The sequence below is a fragment of the Pongo pygmaeus genome, chromosome 18, assembly GCF_028885625.2.
Source record: "Pongo pygmaeus isolate AG05252 chromosome 18, NHGRI_mPonPyg2-v2.0_pri, whole genome shotgun sequence".
Lineage (NCBI taxonomy): Eukaryota > Metazoa > Chordata > Mammalia > Primates > Hominidae > Pongo > Pongo pygmaeus.
The window spans coordinates 20,250,610-20,265,557 of record NC_072391.2 but is presented as its reverse complement, the minus strand read 5'-3'; positions in this window follow the sequence as shown (position 1 = coordinate 20,265,557).

The window sequence follows — 14,948 nt, the reverse complement described above, 5'->3', positions numbered from 1 at the left end:
CAAATGTAGTAGCTGAAAACAGTAAATACCTATTATCTCACAGCTTCTATGGGTCAGGAACCCAGGAGCAGCTTAGCTGGGTGGTTCTGACTCAGGATCTCTCATGAGGCTACAGTCAGGCTGTTGGCTAGAGCTGCTGTCACACTGGGACTCAACCAGAGAAGACTCTGCTCCCAAGTTCATTCACATGGGGGCTGTTCCTCCCCATGCAAACCTCGCCATTGAAGGCCTGAATGTCTCTGCAACATGGCAGCTGGTTTCTGAGAGAGAGAGAGAGAGAGCGAGAGAGCAAGCACAACCCTATTCTATTCAGGATGCAGACTAGCCCTGGTCTGTGTGTGGTGGGGGATGCCACACAAGGGGATGAATACCTGAAGGCAAGAACAATTGGGACCATCTTGCAGGTTGGCTGCCATAGAGGGCCTCCCTTTTCCTCCAAGTGCCCTCCAACTTTTCCCTCTTGGCTTCAACTTTTTTTGTTTTGTTTTGTTTTGTTTTGTTTTTTTGAGACTGAGTCTCACTCTGTCACCTAGGCTGGAGTGCAGTGGTGTGATCTCGGCTCACTGCAACTTCCACCTCCTGAGCTCAAGGGATTCTCCTGCCTCAGCCTCTGGAGTAGCTGGGACTACAGGTGCCCGCCACCATGCTGGGCTAATTTTTTTGTATTTTTAATAGAGATGGGGTTTCACCGTGTTAGCCAGGATGGTCTCGATCTCCTGACCTTGTGTTCTGCCCACCTCGGCCTCCCAAAGTTTTGGGATTACAGGCGTGAGCCACTGCACCCGGCCAGGCTTCAACTTTAAACCAAGAAGACATCTCCATACTCTCTGAATGGAGCTTGAGAGACAAACAAACAAGAAATGAGTGTGAGTATAGCTGGGGTGGGATGGGGCCTACAGGCATTGGAGAAGCAGAAATCTCATCCTGTCTGTTGACATTTGTCAAGGCCTCTGCAGGGACAGGCTCCTGGGAGACTCTGCAGTCAGCTGCACTTCCAGAGGGAGAAGAGGCATACGCTTTCTCTCTCTCTCTCTCTCTCATTTTCTCTTCCTCTCTCCCTCCTCCCTGCAGCAAGAGTCTTGAATCCCTCTGACTGACAGTGTCAGATTGTCTTATCAAAACACGGGTCCGGGACTACATTGTGATTGGCTGTGCAGAACCATTGTGGGGCTGGAGACTTCTTCTCCGAGGGAAATGATTATAAGGCATTTTAAGAACAGCAAGCTGAATGCTACGCACAGCTGGCGGTTCTTGTTTTTGACAAATAATAATTGCCTCAGGTGCAATGGAAAGTGGGGGTGGGGGGCTCTGCGAGTTTATTTTGAAAGGAGGCTCAGTGCACAGGGGTTGGGCTCTGGACAAGGAGGGGCGAGTGGGAGCAACTTGGCTCAGGGGGTCTCAGACTGACTCCATCTGAGGCTGAGGGAGCATCTGGGGTGGCCCTGAGTGACAGTATGTTTCCTTCTGTGCCCCTGGGAACACCTTCTGCCATCTGAGTGGGGAGACAGGGGGTGACTTGTGATTGTAGGAAGGCCCAGATGTTCTGAGCAAACTGACCCAAAGCAGCATCTGTCCTGCATGGGGGCCCGGCCTTGTGAGGGTGATGTGTGAGCGGCTTTTGTGCCTAGAGAGCCCTGGAACCACTGTACGCCTTGCTAGACACTTGGTACTCAAAGTGTGATGCCTGGGCCAGCAGCACCAGCACCAGCCTGGGAGCTCATAAGAAAAACAGAGGCTCAGGTCCCCCTTAGGGACCTACAGAATCCAAATCTGCATTTTGATTTTTGTTTTTGTCTTTTGTTTTGAATTTTTTCTTGAGACAGGATTTCACTCTGTTATCCAGGCTGGAATTCAGGGGTGCAGTCATGGCTCACTGCAACCTCGAACTCCTGGTCTCAAGCAATCCTTCTACTCCTGGGCTCAAGCAATCCTCCCACGTCAGCCTCCTGAGCTGACATGCCCAGTTAATTTTTTTTTTTTTGAGACGAAGTTTCGTTCTTGTTGGCCAGGCTGGAGTGCAATGGCATGATCTCAGCTCACTGCAACTTCTGCCTCCCAGGTTCAAGCGATTCTCCTGCCTCAGCCTCCAGAGTAGCTGGGATTACAGGCCTGTGCCACTGTGCCTGGCTAATTTTTGTATTTTTAGTAGAGATGGGGTTTCACCATGTTGGCCAGGCTGGTCTCGAACTCCTGACCGCATGTGATCTACCTGCCTCTGCCTCCCAAAGTGCTGGGATTACAGGCATGAGCCACTGTACCCATTACATATTTTTTAAGCTTCAAAAAAGAAAATGGGCACTGCCATGAAAAGGAGAAGCTGGAATGAATGCCAGGCAGTCAAAAAGCCAACTGTTTTTGATGATTGGAGTGCTGGTTACAGAGGGAGCTCATTTTCTTTTTTAAAAATATATTTAAAAAATTTTCATAAGGCCAAGGTGGGCAGATCACCTGAGTTCAGGTGAAACCCCGTTGCTACCAAAAATACAAAAATTAGCCCGGCATGGTGGTAGGCCCCTGTAATCCCAGCTACTCAGGAGGCTGAGGCAGGAGAATCGCTGGAACCCAGGAGGCAGAGGTTGTGGTGAGCCGAGGTTGTACCACTGCACTCCAGCCTGGGCAACAGAGTGAGACTCTGTCTCAAAAAAAAAAAAAAAAATTATAGATTTACGGGGTACAAGTGAAGATTTCTTACATGCCTATTCCGGGATTTTAGGGTAAACATCACCCGAATAGTGAACATTGTACCCAATAGGTAATTTTTCACTTCTCATTCCCCTCGCACTCTCCTACCTTTTGGAGTCTCCAGTGTCTATTATTCCGCTCTATATGTCCATGTGTACCCTTTGTTTGGGGCTCATTTTCTTTTCTTTTTAAGTAACCTTCATTTAAAAAAAGTTAATATGTGCATTATTGGAAACTGAAAAACACAAGAAGCAAAGAGCAAAGTCATCTACAATCACAAGCAGTGGAACTCATTTTTTTTTTTTTTTTTTGAGACGGAGTCTCACTCTGTTGCCCAGGCTGAAGTGCAGTGGTGTGATCTTGGCTCACTGCAACCTCTGCCTCCCGGGTTCAAGCGATTCTCCTGGCTCAGCCTTCCGAGTAGCTGGGATTACAAGCACCCACCACTATGCCCAACTAATTTTTGTATTTTTAGTAGAGACCAGGTTTCACCATGTTGGCCAGGCTGGTCTCAAACTCCTGACCTCAAGTGATCCGCCTGCCTCAGCCTTCCAAAGTGCCAGATTACAGGCACGAGCCGACGTGCCTGGCCCAGAACACATTCTCTTTATGTGATTTTGTGTCAATGTGGAGAGATATTCAACAAGGACATGGAGTCTATCAGACTTTGCATTACCCCCTTTTCCTGTATACTAGTTTGATGCTTGCTCTATGCAGATGTCTTGGCTCATGAAGGCCCATGTACATTCTGGAAGACTGTCATGGAGCCAGGGACCAAGTCCTGTGGCTGAGAGGATAAAAGACTCTGTCCCAATCTGGAACTAATCACCTCAGAGTAACACGATGCGGTAGTCCATGGACTTTCACGTCAGACCAAGCTGGGTGTAAAGCCAGGAGCTGCCACTCAGCAGCTGTGTGACCTCAGGCAAGATGCTGTGCCCTCCCCTTCCCCCAGAGAATGGCCTCTGCCTGGCCTGCCTTGTTGAGCACATGAGCTCATGGATTAAGATGTGTAACATGCTCAGCATGGGGCTTGGCACATTACAGTCAGTGCTAAATAAAGGCTAGCCATTAATATTATGTTGATAAATTGTTTTATTTTATATGATTTAAAGATAAGCTTTGAGGTGATGCTGGGGGAGAGTGTGGATGGGAAATTTGATAATTTCAGGAGAGTGAGGAAGGCACTCCTAGAAGAGATTGGTGATGGAAACAGCAAGATCTACAGAGCCCTTATGAGGTTTCTTTTTCTTTCTTTCTTCTTTTTTTTTAATTGAGACGGAGTCTCGCTCTGTTGCCCAGGCTGGAGTGCAGTGGCTTGATCTCGGCTCACTGCAACCTTTGCCACCCAGGTTCAAGAGATTCTCGTGCCTCAGCCTCCCGAGTAGCTGGGACTACAGGCGCATGCCATCACACCAGCTAATTTTTTTGTATTTTTAGTAGAGACGGGGTTTCGCCATGTTGGCCAGGCTAGTCTCGAGCTCCTGACCTCATGTGATCCACCAGCCTCAGCCTCCTAAAGTGCTGGGATTACAGGCATGAGCCACCACGCCCCACCTCCTTATGAGGTTTCTATGTGGTTCTTCACTGAGTTCCAGGGCACTCTTCCCTGGCCAGCAGTAAATCAGGAAGACAGCAGTCCTTAGAGCTGAGGTGGTAACACAGGATGTTTGCAAAAGGGTTGAATATTTCAGGAGAAAATAGCTAATCTTGTCTTCAAAAAATCAGCCAATTAACCAACAAACCATGTGACCTCAGATAAATATTGTTTCCTATCCAGCTCAATTTCCTCATCTCTAAAATGAGAGAGTGTATCCTTTATTCCCTCCATGCCAGGAACTAACTGAGAAGTAGAGCTAGCTATTTGATAATCATCAAACTAAGAGCTTTCTTCTGGTGCACGTGCATTGGAGAACACCCACATAAAACTATAGTAACTGTGATGTGCCATGAAGAAAACGTGCTGTGACAACCAGAGCAGATCTGAGTGAGACAGGGAGCTCAAGATATAACATTTAAGCTCTGAGCTGAAGGAGTAGCTGGGGGTGAGTGCATTCAGCATATGCAAAGATCCTGTGGCAGACTGGAGGAACTGAAAGAAAGTCAGTGTGGCTGGAGGGAGAGCAGGTGTAAACCCTCCTACATCAAACCTCGTGAGCCCTATGAAAGACTGCACATGTTGTCCAAAGATTGAACGGTTTTAAGCAGGATCTTAACATCAGCATATTAGCAGGAGCTCACTCTGGCAGCAGGGTGGAAACGGGATGGATCTCTCCTTTTTGGAAAGGATCACATTGTAACCCTTCTCTTGTGAAATTCTCTTTCTCTCATATGGGCTGCTTTTGTTTGTGAGATGAAGAGCAAGAACAGAGTGGTGGTAGATGAGGGCTGCTAGCACCTCTACCAGAATGGCAGGGCATTTGAGAGCTGAATGGAGAATGGGTGTAAATAAAAGAAAAAAGGTGGAAAGACCTGACTTGATTTCTCTTGCCAGGAATGATTGTACTACACATTCCTGCTTTAACACTGATTTTGTGTGAAAGGTATATTAGTCCCTAGGCTGAGTTATCTGCCCAGGGGCGGTACAAGAATGTGAGAAGCAAATACCCTCTCCAGGAGATAAAATTCTAGTGGACTTTTTATGTTATGTCTCAGTTCCCTTGACATGAATTGGCTTTGTCCAGCTGTCAGACAAAAACCCAATGCAACCGTTAATTTGTGGTGGCCTTGGATGACGGGTGAAAGTATTAGTGTGTAGCTTAAAACCTCAACAGCGTGTCCTTCCTCCTCCAAAGTGGTAATTAAACACGGTCAGATGTGACTCTTGCCAGGCTGTTTAGTTGTGCTGGAGAAGGTTTCTGAATTAGAGATGATGATTGTAAAATGTTTGTGGGTTGAAAGTCGTCTCTTGGGTATAGAGAAAAGATATATAGAGAGTAGGAGAATTGTGTTCTAGTTATGAGTCATTCATCCAACAAATATCTATTGAGCATTGTCCTGGATACTATTGGTTTCCCACCTGGATCCCACTTAGGAGTCTAAGGCAGCTGCCAGGGTGCTCAGCTGATGGTGCTGAGGAATGCCTGGGAGGTTACACTTTGTACCCTCCCCAAGGGCAGCCCCCTGACAAAGGAGAGGCCATATGTAAAGTTGGCCCCTTGATACAGGCTGGAAACTATGTGATGGCCTCATGCCTCAGAGCTCCTTGTGGAGTTGGTCGGAGAACAGGCTTCTGCTGAATCTATATCCTTTCCTTTTCTATCTCACTTCCCTCACTCCCTTTCTCCTGAGGGTGTCAGAAGTGTTCAAACAAGAGTGACTCCATCTTGAATATGAGCTGGGTGAAATGAAGCTGAGATTTGCTGGGCCGCATTCCCAGGAAGTTAGGTATCCTTAGTCACAGGATGAGGTTGGAGGTCAGCAGGACAAGATACAAGTCATAAAGACCCTGCTGATGGCCGGGCGCCATGGCTTCCACCTGTAATCCCAGCACTCTGGGAGGCCAAGGTGGGCATATCACCTGAGGTCAGGAGTTCAAGACCAGCTAGTTTAAGACTAGCGTGACCAACATGGTGAAACCCTCTCTACTAAAAATACAAAAATTAGCTGGGCATGGTGACAGGCACCTGTAATCCCAGCTCTTTGGGAGGCTGAGGCCCGAGAATCACTTGAACGAAGGAGGCGGAGGTTGCAGTGAGCCGAGATCATGCCACTTCACTCCAGCCTAGGTGACAGAGTGAGACTCTGTCTCAAAAATAAATAAATAAAAGACCCTGCTGGTAAAACAGGATTTAATAAAGAAGCCAGCCAAAACCCACCAAAACCAAGATGGTGATGAAAGTGACCTCTTGTTATCCTTGCTGCTCATTATATGCTAATTATAATGCATTAGCATGCTAAAAGACACTCCCATCAGCGCCATGACAGTTTACAAATGCCATGGCAACATCCAGAAATTACCCTATATGCTCTAAGAGGAAGAGGAACCCTCAGTTCCAGGAATTCCTGGCCCCTTTCCTAGAAAACTCATGAATAATCCATCCCTGGTTTAGCATATGATTAAGAAATAACCATAAAAATAGCCAACTAGGGCTGCTCTGCCCATGGAGCAGCCATTCTTTTATTCCTTTTCTTTTTAAATAAACTTGCTTTTACTTTACTCTGTGGACTCGCCCTGAATTCTTTCTTGCATGAGATCCAAGAATGCTCTCTTGTGGTCTAGATTGGGACCCCTTTCTGGTAACAAGAGCACTCCCTCAATAAAGCAGGGCATAAGTCCCTGATTCAGGCTTTGCTCCTGGGGAACCTGCCTAAGACCTGCTGTGTGTTGGGAACTGTGTCTCAGGCACTGTGTCTATGCCTTGGAGATAGAGTGTTAAACCCTTTGAGCAAAGTCTCTGCCCCAAGGCAACTCAGTGCCTTCTAGGGGGTCTGATTTTCCATACCCTAGTCTTGTAATTTGTTTTTTCTTTTTTCTTTTTCTGAGATGGAGTCTTACTCTGTCACCCAGGCTGGAGTGCAGTGGCGCGATCTCAACTCACTGCAACCTCCACCTCCAGGGTTCAAGTGATTCTCCTGCCTCAGCCTCCCGAGTAGCTGGGACTACAGGTGCATGCCACCACGCCTGGCTAATTTTTTGTATTTTTTTTAGTAGAGACAGGGTTTCACTGTGTTAGCCAGGATGGTCTCGATCTTCTGTCCTTGTGATCCACCCACCTTGGCCTCCCAAAGTGCTGGGATTACAAGCACGAGCCACTGTGCCCGGCCCCTAGTCTTGTAATTTTGAGAAGTCACTGGAGCTAGGCCAGCCTCAAATTTCTTATCAATTGAATGGTGGTAACAGTGCTTGTCTTTACTTTTTTCCTTCTATTTTTCAGTCTTGCACTGTCACCCAGCCTGGAGTGCACTGGCGTGATTCCACCTTACTGCAGCCTTGAACTCCTAGGCTCAAGTGATCCTCTGACCTCAGCCTCCCGAGTAGCTGGGACTATAGGTACACGCTACCATACCTGGCTGACTTAAGAAAAATTTTTTTTTTTAGACCCAAGGTTTTACTATTTTGCTCAGGCTGATCTCGAACTCTGGCCTCAATGGATCCTCCTGCCTCGGCCTCTTGAAGTGTTGGGATTACAAACGTGAGCCAGGGCACCCAACCAATGCTTTCCTTTTCTGAAAAGACCAAGCAACAGCAGCAGCAGGATGGTTTAAGCCTTCTTAAGCATCTGTCAGCTGCCCTTCCCCGTCACCACTTCCAGATGACAGTCTTGTCTTCTATTTCTAGCTAGGTTGCTGCTGCTGTACATGGAAACTCTGGATCTCCACTTTGGACCAATAATTGATAGAAAATTGGCTCTCATGCTGCTACCTAGGTGTTTGTTGAATGAATGAATGATAATACGATTAACAACAGTGCTATCATTCAAGCAGCCCAGATACTGGAATAAGCACTTTATTGCTTCATTTTAAAATTAAAAAAAAATTTATTTTATAGAGAAGGAAATGGAGGCATTGAAATACCAAGACATACTGAATATGAGAGCAATTCAACAACTATGTAAAACACATATACAGATGTAAAATGTTAGAAGACAGGACTTTGGATGGAAGGATTAATTTGCAGCACTGACGTTTCCTAAGAAAATGGCCGGAAGAAATTTCTTTTGGAATGTTCTTTGTTTTTTCTTTTCTGTTGTTTGTTTTTTTTTTTTTTTTTGAGACAGAGTTTCACTCTTGTCGCCCAAGCTGGAGTGCAATGGTATGATCTCAGCTCACTGCAACCTCTGCCTCCCAGGTTCAAGTGATTCCCCTGTCTCAGCCCTCCTAGTAGCTGGGATTACAGGCACCCACCACCACATCCAGCTAATTTTTTATATTTTTAGTAGAGACGGAGGTTTCACCACGTTGGCCAGGCTGGTTTCGAACTCCTGACCTCAGGTGATCCGCCTGCCTCAGCCTCCCAAAGTGCTGAGATTACAGGCATAAGCAACCATGCCCAGCCTGGAAAGTTTTTCTGTAACTTGTTCCTTTGTTCAGTTCACATGTGGACAACCCTTTTAACCCATTGTTCAAGGCCATGGAGATTGTTTTTGAAACTTGAAACCAAACACTTACAGATGGCTCCCCCAAAGGATAGAGAAAAGGAAACAAGAAACAAGAAAATCACAACCACCTGCTGTTATAAAAAGAGCCCACATGATAAAGCTTTTAGAATTTTGGATCTGTACTTCTGCTACTGTTCAGGTTTTAGTGGAGGCAAAATAATGCCGATAGCTAATTTGTTTGGTCATTAAGCTTTGATAGAACTTCAGTCTAAGGGACATACAATTATATTAATGTACATGCTCCAGAGTCCCTGATTTTATGATCTGTGGATTATTTATCATTGTTTCAGGATAGCAGTAGGTTACTTTGGTTTCATGATTTTTTTAGCGTTGGTTCTGGAATCCAAGAGACTTGGTAGGATTCTTTGTTTTTGTCTTTCCTTAATATTATTGTCATCATTTCTTTTCCCCTTTTTTTTCATTTGAGACAGTGTCCCACTCTGTTGCCCAGGCTGGAGTGCAAGTGGCATACTCATAGCTCATTGCAACCCTGACCTCCTAGGCTCAAGCGATCCTCCCACTTCAGCCTCCCAAGTAGCTGGGACTACAGGTGCATGCCACCATGCCTTGCTAACTTTTAAATTTTTTTGTAGACGTGGAGGTCTCCCTGTGTTGCCCAGGTTGGTCTCAAACTTTTGGGCTCAAGAGATCCTCCTGCCTTGGCCTCCCAAAGTACTGGAACTACAGGTGAGAGCCAACATGCCTGGCCTGTTACATTTTCTTATTTTTCTTGGCTCTGCCATTTACTGTGTGAATTTGGGCAAATTACTCACTTTTTAAAATTTTTTCTCCCTTTCCCTTCCCTTCCCTCCCCTCCCCTTCCCCTTTCCTCCCCTTCCCCTCCCCTCCCTTCTCCTTCCCCTCCCCTCCCTTCCCCTTCCCCTCCCCTCCCTTCCCTTCCCCTCCCCTCCCTTACCTTCCCCTCCCCTCCCTTTGTGCCTGCTTGCCTACCTTTCTCTCTCTCTTTCTTTTTAATAGAGATGGGGTCTCACTTTGCTGTCCAGGCTTACCTCAAACTCCTGGACTCAAGTGATTCTCCTTCCTCAGCTTTCCAAATAGCTAGGACTACAGCTGCATGCCACCATGTCTAGCTAATGTATTTGTTTTTGATTATGGCATAACAAAGCACCCAAAAACTTAGTATCTTAAAACAACACACGGTTTCTAGGGGTCAGGCATCCAGGTACAGCTTAACTGGGACCTCTACTCAGAGGCTCTCACAGGCTGCAATCACGGTGCCCACAAGGTGGCAGTTATCTCAAGATTCAACTTGGGGAGGCTCTACTTCCAGGCTCATGAGGTCATTGGCAGAATTCATTTTCTTGAGAGTTGTTGGGCTGAGGGCCTCCTTTCATAGCTGGCTGCTGGCCAGAAGCTGCCCTCAGTTTCCTGCTAGATGGTTCTTCCTGACAACAGGGAAGCTTGTTTCATCAAAGCAAACTTGTGAGAAGATATCTCTGTGTCTTTATCTATATATCTATATCTATATAGAGAAAGAAGACAGAACTCACAGGTTTTTTTTTTTTTTAATGATTATGGACAGAATTGCAGCCCTCTCCCGATCTCCCAAATCCGCATGTTGAAGTTCTCACTCCCAAAGTGACTGTATTTGGAGATAGGGCCCTTTCAGAGATACTTAAAATAAACCAGGTTACAAGGGTGGGGCCCTAATCTGATAGGACCTGTGTCCTTACAAGAGGAAGAAACATGATAGGAAAGACCATGTGAGAACACAGTGAGAAGGTGGCCGTCTGCAAGGCAGGAAGAGAGCCCTCACCAGAAACCAACCCTGCTGTCCTACCTTGATCTTGGATTCACACCCACCAGAACTGTGAGAAAATAAGTGCCTGTTGTTTAATCTCCCAGCCTGTGGTATTTTGTTTTGGCAGCCTGAGCTGCCTAATATGATAACCCGATCTTGGAAGTGACATCTCACCACTTTTGCCAGTTCTATTCCTTAGAAGCAAGTCACCAGGTTCAGCCCACACTCCAGGGAGGGGGTTCCACAAGGGCATAAATATGAGAATGAGAGGGTTGGAAGCCACTTAGAGGCTGCCTATCACAGGCACTGCTGTCTCTTCCCAAGATGGCTAAAATATAATAATACTTAACATTTATCTAGCATTTGCATTTAGTATATACTAAACATGGACGACTCATTAATTCTCTCAACAAATGTGTGTGTGAGGTATTATAATTATTCCAGTTTTACAGATGGGGAGACTGAGTCTCAGAAAGGTCAAGTAACATGCCCAGGGTCACATAACAAGTAAAGGACAGGACTGCTATCTGAACATAAGTAACTCACTCAGAGGTCTCACTCTCCCACTCTTGTTTTCCTCCAATCTGCTACCAACACAATAGCCAGAGCATTTGGTCTGTCACCCAGGCTGGAGTGCAGTGGTGCGATCTCAGCTCACTGCAACCTCTGCCTCCCAGGTTCAAACTATTCTTATGCCCCAGCCTCCTGAGTAGCTGGGATTACAAGTGTGTGCCACCACACCCAGCTAATTTTTGTATATTTAGTGGAGACAGCGTTTCACCATGTTGGTTAGGCTGGTCTCAAACTCCTGGCCTCAAGTGATCCACCCGCCTTGGCCTCCCAAAGTGCTGGGATTACAGGCATGAGCCACTGCACCTGGCCCAGAGCATGCCTTTAAATCAGACATACCATCTCATTTAAAACCCTCCAATCCTATTCCACTTTAAATAAGTTCCAAATCCCCCTACTATGATGCTGTGGGCTGAATTATGTATCCCTCACCCTAACCCCCTCCAAATTCTAAGTCCTAACCCTCATTGTTTCCTTCCAAATGCTACCTTCTTTAGAGATAGGGCCTCTGTGGAGGTACTTATGTTAAAATGATTTCATTTGACTGGGCCTTAATCCAATATGACTAGCATCCTTATAAGAAAGGCATACACAGACACAAGCAGAAGGCAGACCACATGAAGATGCAGGGAAAAGTCAGCATTCTACAAACCAAGGAGAGCAGCCTGGAACAGATCCTTCTCTCGCAGCCCTCAGAAGGAACCAACCCTGCTGACACCTTGATCTTCAACTTCTAGCCTTTGAACTGCAAGAAAATACATTTCAGTCATTTTAAGCCACGCTGCCAGAGGCACTTTGTGTGGCAGCTCGAGGAAGCAGATGCCTGCCACTTGCTCCTGGCTCACCTAAGCCACGGCAGCCACCTTTCACTTCTTTGCACATACTCTTCCATCTTAGGGCCTTTGCATGTGTGTTTTTTTTTCTGCCTAGAACATTTTTTTCTTCTTGTTTTGAGACAGGGTCTTACTCTGTCACTCATGCTGGAGTGCAGTGACGTGATCATAGCTCACTGCAGCCTCAACCTCCCTGGGCTCAAGTGATTATCCTACCTTAGCCTCCTGACTAGCTAGGACTACAGGCATGTGCCACCACTCCCAGCTAATTATTTATTTATTTATTTATTTATTTATTTATTTATTTATTTATTTTTTGAGACAGAGTCTTGCTTTGTTGCCCAGGCTGGAGTGCAGTGGCGTGATCTCTGCTTACTGCAACCTCTGCCTCCTGGGTTCAAGCTATTCTCTTGCCTCAGCCTCCCAAGTAGCTGGGACTGCAGGCATGTGCCACTATGCCTGGCTAATTTTTTGTATTTTTAGTAGAGATGGGTTTCACCATATTAGCCAGGATGGTATCCATCTCCTGACCTCGTGATCCACCTGCCTCGGCCTCCCAGCTAACTTTTTTTGTAGAGACAGGGTTTTGCTATGTTGCTTGGGCTGATCTCAAATTCCTGGGCTCAGGAGATCCTCCTGCCTTGGCTTCCCAAAGTGCTGGGATTACAGGCATGAGCCACCACACCCAGCCTCTAGAAGAGTCTTACTTCCCTTCCTCAGTGCTCATTCCCTCTTATTCCTCCACTCTCAGCTTCATTTCACCCCTTTAGTGAAGCCTTTAATTCCTTTCTTACCTAAAGAGGTCCGCCTGTTGTTCTCTACCCTAACACACTGTAAATTTCCTTCATTGCACTTACCACAATGTATAATCAGACATTTCTTTGTTTATTTGTTGCTTTTCTCTCCCCCCTAGAGTGTAGACTATCAAGGACAGGAATTGCATCTGTGTTATTTGCCAGAGCGTCTCCAGCATACAACACAGTTCATGGAACCCAGTGCTTTCCCAGCAATGATCAGTTGAATGACTAGAGTAGTGATTCTCAACCCTGGCTGCACAGGAGAGTCACTTGGGGGTGCTTTAAGGAACAATGATCCTTAATTTTCAACCCCCTGAGATGCTGAGTCAGTCCCATGCAACTAGATTGAGGACAAGAGGATAAGGGAAACCATTTCCTTTTCAATCTGTGAAGGTTTGTTACATTTATGGAAAACTTGAACTTCACCACAGTCTTACAGGAAGCATGAAATTGAGCCTTGAGTTTTTTTCTCAGCTGTCCAACTGTTATGGGCCTACAATTGTATAGCTCAGAGTGACAGAGAAGAACTTTGGGGTTGGGAAAGAATTGGAGCAACTTCAAGCAGGAACGAGGTGTGGCACCTTGGGTGCATCTCACTGGGTTCCGCCCATTCTATGGTGTTGGGGTCACTCTGCTGTAGAGCAAGATGCAGAAATGGCCATCTCTACTTTCCTTATGTGTGTATGTGTGGAGGGGAGGTTTAGTGGATGTCTGTGGTTACTGGAATTCTGTTTGCATTGCACTGCCCTCTAGGACCAAGGACTTTGGTTTTCAAGCTCTTTGGTCAAGGGAGAGAGAGCAGTCTTGAGTCTATCAGAACAGGCCCCTGACAAGTGAACAGTGTTGATGCCCTCCAGCCAAAGACCTCCAGGAACACACCCGTATTGAACAAATTGTGTTTCATGTTCATTGCAGCAAGGGAGGACACACACATGTGGAACCATGGAAGGTGTTGGAAAGGACTCATTATAGGATTTGGACTTTGGTTGTGTGATTTTGGGGAGAGTCCAAGCAAGCTGGGATGTGCACTGGCGTGGGTGCAGCCTGAAAGAGAGACAATTTTACCATTGACCCTCTCAATAAATTTTATCTATAAGGAAGGGAGGGAAAGCAGACTAGAGCGAGGCTAAAACTATGATTGGTGAAGAACACTAGTCACTCGCTTTCACCAGGAGAGGGTCATGTTTGGTATTTTGTGGCTTGAACAATGTTCCTGTTTTGTCTGTGTTCACATGTGATTACGGAGTCTTCTTTCTGTCCTGATTCATCATGACTACAGAGTGGCTTTGTCTAACATTGATGCTCTGTGAAATTGTTTATGTTTAGGAAAACACCAAGATTGACCTGTCAGTGCCAGGCCACTTCCCAGCTGTCAGGGGCTGCTTTCCTCTTTATCACTAGCTTTGGATTTGCTCCTTCCACTACTTTCCTCATGTAAAGTAAGGTAGTCCAGTGTGTTCACACAATTGAGAGCATTTATTACATTAGTCTCCTATCTTTTGTGGGGATAATCACAGCACCATGGTGTGGTAAGTGGCAGTAGAGTATGGTGGTTAAGAACAACTGCTCTTGAGGTTGGGCATGGTGGCTCACGCCAGTAAACCCAGCACTTTGGGAAGCTGAGGCAGAAGTATTGCTTGAATCTGAGAATTCAAGACCAGCCTGGGCAACATAGCAAGACCCCATCTCTTAAAAAAAAGAACAAGTGCTCTTTATTTAGAAAATCTTTTTAGTTGTGTGACCTTGAGCAAGTTCACTTGACCCCCCAGCCTCGACTCCCTCATCTGTAAAATGGGGGTAATAATAGTGACTAACTTATAGAGTGATTATGATGCACCAATGAAATAATGGATGAGGCTGGGTGGGGTGGCTCACACCTGTAATCCCAGCACTTTGGGAGGCCAAGGTGGGTGGATTATCTGAGGTGAGGAGTTTGAGACCAGCCTGACCAACATGGTGAAACCCCTTCTCTACTAAAAATAAAAAAATTAGCCAGGTGTGGTGGTGCATGCCTGTAATCCCAGCTACTCAGGAGGCTGAGGCAGGAGAATCGCTTGAACCTGGGAGGTGGAGGTTGAAGTGAACCGAGATCATGCCACTGCACTCTAGCCTGAGTGACAGAGCAAGACTCTGTCTCAAAAAAAAAAAAAAAAAAAAGCATGAAAAAACTTTTAGCCTGGTATCTGGCCAGCAGTTAGTATAT